At 45.3% G+C, this 5,752-nt stretch overlaps 1 non-coding gene across 1 annotated transcript; it reads right to left on the bottom strand.

Moving 5' to 3' along the window:
* Positions 1 to 4,815: 4,815 nt before the first annotated feature.
* On the bottom strand, positions 4,816 to 4,919 carry LOC135271439 (small nucleolar RNA U13). The gene has a single exon (XR_010339580.1). It is a non-coding gene; the product is annotated as a small nucleolar RNA U13 (small nucleolar RNA).
* Positions 4,920 to 5,752: the final 833 nt, after the last annotated feature.

The following is a 5,752-nucleotide window of genomic DNA, read 5'->3' on the forward strand; positions in this document are numbered from 1 at the left end:
GCCTCCCGAATAGCTGGGATTACAGGTGCCTGTTACCACACCTGGCTAATTTTTGCATTTTTAGTAGAGATGGGGTTTCACCATGTTGTCTTGAACTCCTGACCTCAGGTGATCCGCACTTCCAAAGTGCTGGGATTACAGCAGTGAGCCACTGTGCCCAGCCAGTTTAACTGCTTTTGCTTATCTCTGCACACGGGCCAAGCTAACTATGGGAGAAATTTAGCTTCGAGTTTAATTTTAAAGCAAGGATGATCATAGTCCCTTCCCTAAACTAACCCCCAGGGAGATAGGACAGCACACACAAGTAACCATGCTATGTTAAAATTTACAGGAGCACTGTGACCTGGCCAAGGACAAGGAAGTTTCACAACCTCCCCCTTGGACTCTTGCTGCCACCCAGATATCTGTGATCGTCAGTCACCTCTTGATCTCAACCCCACCTTCCCCTTTCCCCTAACATAAAAGGCGCCTAAAATTCTATTAGCTTCAGATGGTTCTTTGGGACACTAGTCGACCATCTTTTCGATCTGCCGGCTTTCCTAAATAAAGTTGTTTTCCTTGCCCCAACTCCTTGTCTCTTGAGTTACTGGCTGTGATGCAGTGAGCAGTACAAGCTTTGGACTTGGTTATAATACCTCAAAGAGTAAGTATAAGGATTAAATGGGCAAATCTACATGTAAGAGTACTTAGAACAATGCCCAAAACACGGTACGTGTTCAATTGCTGTTGCCATTGTGATTATTTCTATTACTGTTACCGTAATAGCACCAAGTATGGAACTAAAGTGGTGCATCCAAAAAAGACCCAAGTGGATCCCACATCTGTACCTTCTTGAAAAACCCACCGTAGGGGCTGTAGGCACTGTTTTACGTGGCCTTTCTGTCCCCTGATACTGTAAGAGGACCCTGTTTTGATGTTAGTTATTGTGTTTGTATAATCTCCCAACTGGGTAATTGCCTACAAACGTGCTATTTAGAATGTCTACACTGTGAATTTAAAGAGCGGTTTGTAATCATGGGCACAATGGGAAACCACTACACCCACCAGCCAATTATCATGGAGTCACAGACCAGGGAGGGATGGCAGCAGCTAAGCCCAGCCTTCCATCCCCAGCCCCAGCCTTGGTGCAGGACCCTAGCTAGGCTCAACCAATGTGCTCAGTCACAAGCCTGGCCTTTTCTTGCAAATGAGGCTTTTCTGGGGAAATCTCTTTTAAAAAATGTGACCTTGATTTTGATCACTTCCTGAGAGAAAATTCAGCCCTATATAACTGCCCACAGCTTTGAATTCGTCAAAGCCCCAGTTTAATTTCCAATCCCAGATAAATTTTGGTTTCCTTCACTTCTCCCTGGGTTTCCAGCTCTGGCACCAGGGTCCTTGCAAGACTGACGCTATTCAGAGACCCCCACAGGGAACAGGCCTGGGGCCAGATTCATGCAGCCTGGGTCCCCTGAGCCGAGTGCGCCAGAGAGCACCTTCCCTTCTAAATCCTGTGACCTGGGGCAAACTTCTTGTGTCGACATGCGTGCGGAGGCACTTGTTCAATCAGTTTAACCTCTTCCCCAGCAAAGCATTTCGTGACGGCACATTCAGAGACACAGCGATCCTCCTCTGACGTTTTCCCCAGGCCAACGTCCTTCATTCTTGGGGTTCAATGGAGTGGTTTCCATAGTGACGGCCACTTGTTGCATTTTAAATCTCCTATCGAGGCCCTCGCAATTTGCCAGCTAAGTCAGGGATCACCAGGCATGTGTGCCAGGATAATAAGACAAAGTCTGTTTTATTTTACCCTTCCCTTTTTTGTCTACTTTCAGTTGGGGGCAGTCTTACAAAAGAGAGGGTCCTTTTGGCTTTCAAAATCCTTAGGCCTCTGCTCATTATCCCGGGCGTATCTTAGGTGGAACAGTGGGCACTCCATTTCCGTGCAGTCTCCAGGCGGCTGCTGGTGTGAGTGAACCATAGCAACAGCTGGGAGTGTGCACGTCTGATCAGGACACGTAGGGCTGTTTCTGTGCATGTGAGTGTGTGTTGCAGCGGACACTCCTACCTCTTTATTTTAAAGGTAGGGTGATTCGGATGAAATCAATTCTATCACGAGCCTCGGTGTCCTTTACTGAAGTTTGGAATCAAGATAGTTTTGCCTTTGCTTCCTTTTTAGAACATCTTCTGGGACATTTTTTTCTTTTCTTTTTTTTTTTTTTGAGACAGGATCTCACTCGGTCACATGGGATAATGTGCAATGGTGTGATCATGGTTCACTGCAGCCTTAGCCTCCAGGGCCTAAGCAATCCTTCTGCCCCAGCCTCCTGTGTAGGAAGAACCACCATGCCTGGTTACTTTTTATATTGTTAGTAGAGACAGGGCCTCACTTTGTAGCCCAGGCTAGTCTCGAACTACTGGGCTCAAGCAATTGTCCTGCCTCATCCTCCCAAAGTATGAGCTGCTTCGCCCAGCCTGCCTTTTTATTTTGAAGGTACCAACGATTAGGATGAAAAAATTCCATCATGAGTCTCAACGTCCATTATTGAAGGTTGGAATCAAATTTAGCTTTCTTTTTTTTTTTCCTTCGGAGACGGACTCTTACTCTGTCATCCAAGCTAGAGTGCAGTGGCGCGATCTCTGCTCACTGCAATCTCCTCCTCCCAGTTTCAAGCGATTCTTGTGTCTCAGCCTCCTGAGTAGCTGGGATTACAGGTGCCTGTTACCATGCCCAGCTAATTTTTGTATTTTTAGTAGAGATGGGGTTTTGCCATGTTGGACAAGCTGGTCTCAAACTCCTGATCTCAGGTCATTTTTCCGCCTTAACCTCCTAAAGTGCTGGGAATACAGGTGTGAGCCACCATGCCTGCCATAATGTTGCTTTCTTTATAGAGAATCTTCTGGGACATTAATGTCAGTGACAGTAAGTAGAGCAGCCTGGAGCCTTGTGGCTCCCACTGCCTTGATGTTTCATGTGTATTCAGACAGGAGTTAGCCACCATTTCCCCAGTGTGTGTTTAGTCTAATAGGTGTAAGCCAAAGCCTGCAAGAAGCATTAGTGATTCAAGCAGACAACTCCCCTCACAAGTAGAACAACTAGAGAAAGAAATTCAATAAGAGGATCAGCACATCAAAGCACGCCTTGCCATCCCTCCACAATCCCTTCTTACTGACGGAAATGGAAATGCTTCCTGTTTGCGAGTCTACGCCAGTGCTCCCGTGCACCGCCATGAGAGCGGTGTGACTCCCTAATGTTTTGTAAGTTTTACTGCAAGATTTTGTTGTTTGTGGTTGTTGAGCTTTTGGAAGAATCTCTAAAGAAAATTCCTCTGCTGTGAATGGATTTGCTGTTTTGTGTGTGGCTAGAACTTCAGCAAAGGCACAATGAGGGGCAACATTTTTTCTCTTTTAGGAGATGCCAGGTCCGGAGTAGGAGCTGACCGGGGTGCAGAAGAGAAGGGCTCGACCTCCAGAAGAATGCCTGAAAGCTCTGCCTGTCTAGTTTCATCATGGGTTTTAACGGAATACTTGGAAAGGGAAAACAGAGGAACATAATGATTCAGAGCCTGGGGCTTCTTGGCTGCCAATATACCAAATACTTGAACAAATGAACACACAATCAAGGGCAGTTTATAACGCAGCATCCCAGAGCAGATCTATTTTAAAGGCAAGGCAAAAAGAAAAAGAGGAAAATTATCTAAATTAAAAGTCAATGTTTCTAATTGCAAACAAGAAAATGATGAACATAATGATAGAATAAAGAGGCCCATTAGACTGTGTCTGGAATCCACAGTCCCTGTTAGCAGATCTGGCACACCACAGGCCCTGGGCTCTCTCCAGAGCCTTCTGGCCTTTGGAAAAGTGGCTCTTAAGCAGATAGGGTTGGATGACCAGCTCCTGTCTGGAGCTGTTTTCAAAGGGCCAGAGGCTGCAGAAGTCTGGACTGGATTCCCAGATGAGTTGTTTAATTTTAGGGCTTCCCACAGACTTAGTCATTAAGGAATGCTTCTATTTCAGCACAACCCAATGCAAACCAGTTCAAGCAATCTGGAAACGTATTGATTTGCCTAACAGGAAAGCCCAGATACAAGGCAGGACTGGGCCGGTTGGATCCACTGGTTCAGCGATATCGCCAAGGATTGGATTTCTTTTTCTCTTCCTGCTCTGCCTCCAGTGGTATCAGGTTTACTCCAAGGCTGGCTTCTCTCTTGGTTACAAGGTGGCTGCCAACTGCTTTCAGGGTGACATGCTTCCTTGGCCACTCAAACATCAAGCCAAAGTCTTGCACCTTCCTGTTCCACCTTAAATCTCCCCCATGTCCCTTAGGGATACGCTTGCAATATTGTGGCCAAGGAAAGATGGGGGGCGGGGTGCTGACTGCTTTAGGCCTGGATTACTGCCCATCCCTGAAGCCATCACACGTGGGGTGCAATTCTGCTGACTGTTTTTGGCCATCAGGGCCTCCCCTGGAGCTGAGGGTAGGGGCCAATCACACTCCGATGTGACACTGACAATGTTTTCTTGTATTGTCATTTCCTCCTTCACACTCAGTCTCCCTACTTTTTCACTCCTGTTTCCTGGAATCATCTTCCAAATAAAATACAACATAAGCTCTTATCTCAGGCTGTGTTTTTGGGAGAACCCAAACCAAGAAAGCATGCAATCTAGACTTAAAGTTTTAAAAAGCAACGTATCTATGTAGCGTGTGTGCGTGTGTGTGTATGTGTGTGTGTGTGTATTTTGGTGCTTTATTACTTCAACCAGATTGTCACTTCTTGTGGAAACAGACCAGGACTTAAACTTTAAACTTTTTATTTTTTATTTTTTCCAAGTTCAGGTCAGATGGGTAATGTGCCAGCGTCGTAACAAGGTTCAAGGGTGGCACATCTCACACAAGCGTGTGAACACCCAATCGTCAGGCTTATGAACTACAAAATAATTGGACTTAAACTTTTTTAGTATTTCTCAATTTCCATAGCAATAGAGGAGAGGACCAGTGCTTATTAGCTATTATGTGCCAGGCACTTTACATACATTTTAAAATATAATCCTCAGGAGATCTCCGTAAGATGCCTACCATTATCTTCACTGTGCTTGAAGTGGCTTGGCTAAGCTCAGAGGTGCTGAGCTCACCAGATTCCCAGAGGATACACAGTGAGAAAGTTCCCCTAGTTTACCAAGGACACAGGCTTGTAAATGGCAGAGGATATTTATGTAGGTATGTCTGAATCTCAGGGCCTCATAGAGATACTAAAAACAATGCTTGATGGTAAACAGTAGCCACATCGAAACTTATTCCTTTGCTTGGTAGTGTTTATTCCAGGAACCAAGTCATATAATTTTTAATACAAAACACTTGATGGATAATGCTGTGAGAAAATAGCAGTGGTATGCTTATAAATGTTTAGCAATTGGTACTCTGAAAAAAAAGCTGTATTTTCAATGATGGCTAATGTTCACAGTGCTGATATTCCCACCATGGCCAATTGCAAGCTACCAGCATGGCAATGGGGAGAGATGGTCATAGCCCACTGTTATATGTTATTTCTGCCTACAGACCCAATAGATGTACAAAACCTCCACAGCATAGATAGCAGTCAAAAGCAGAAAAAATAAGAAAAAGTTTGAGTACGTATTACTATTATTATTATTATTTGAGACAGAGTCTTGCCCTGTCGCCCAGGCTGGAGTGCAGTGGTGTGATCTTGGCTCACTGCAACCTCTGCCTCTCAAGTTCCAGTGATTCTCCTGCCTCAGCCTCCTGAGTAGCTGG

Source organism: Aotus nancymaae, unplaced genomic scaffold, assembly GCF_030222135.1.
Source record: "Aotus nancymaae isolate 86718 unplaced genomic scaffold, 86718_ANA_hifiasm-v0.15.2.pri h1tg000077l, whole genome shotgun sequence".
Taxonomy (NCBI): Eukaryota; Metazoa; Chordata; class Mammalia; order Primates; family Aotidae; genus Aotus; species Aotus nancymaae.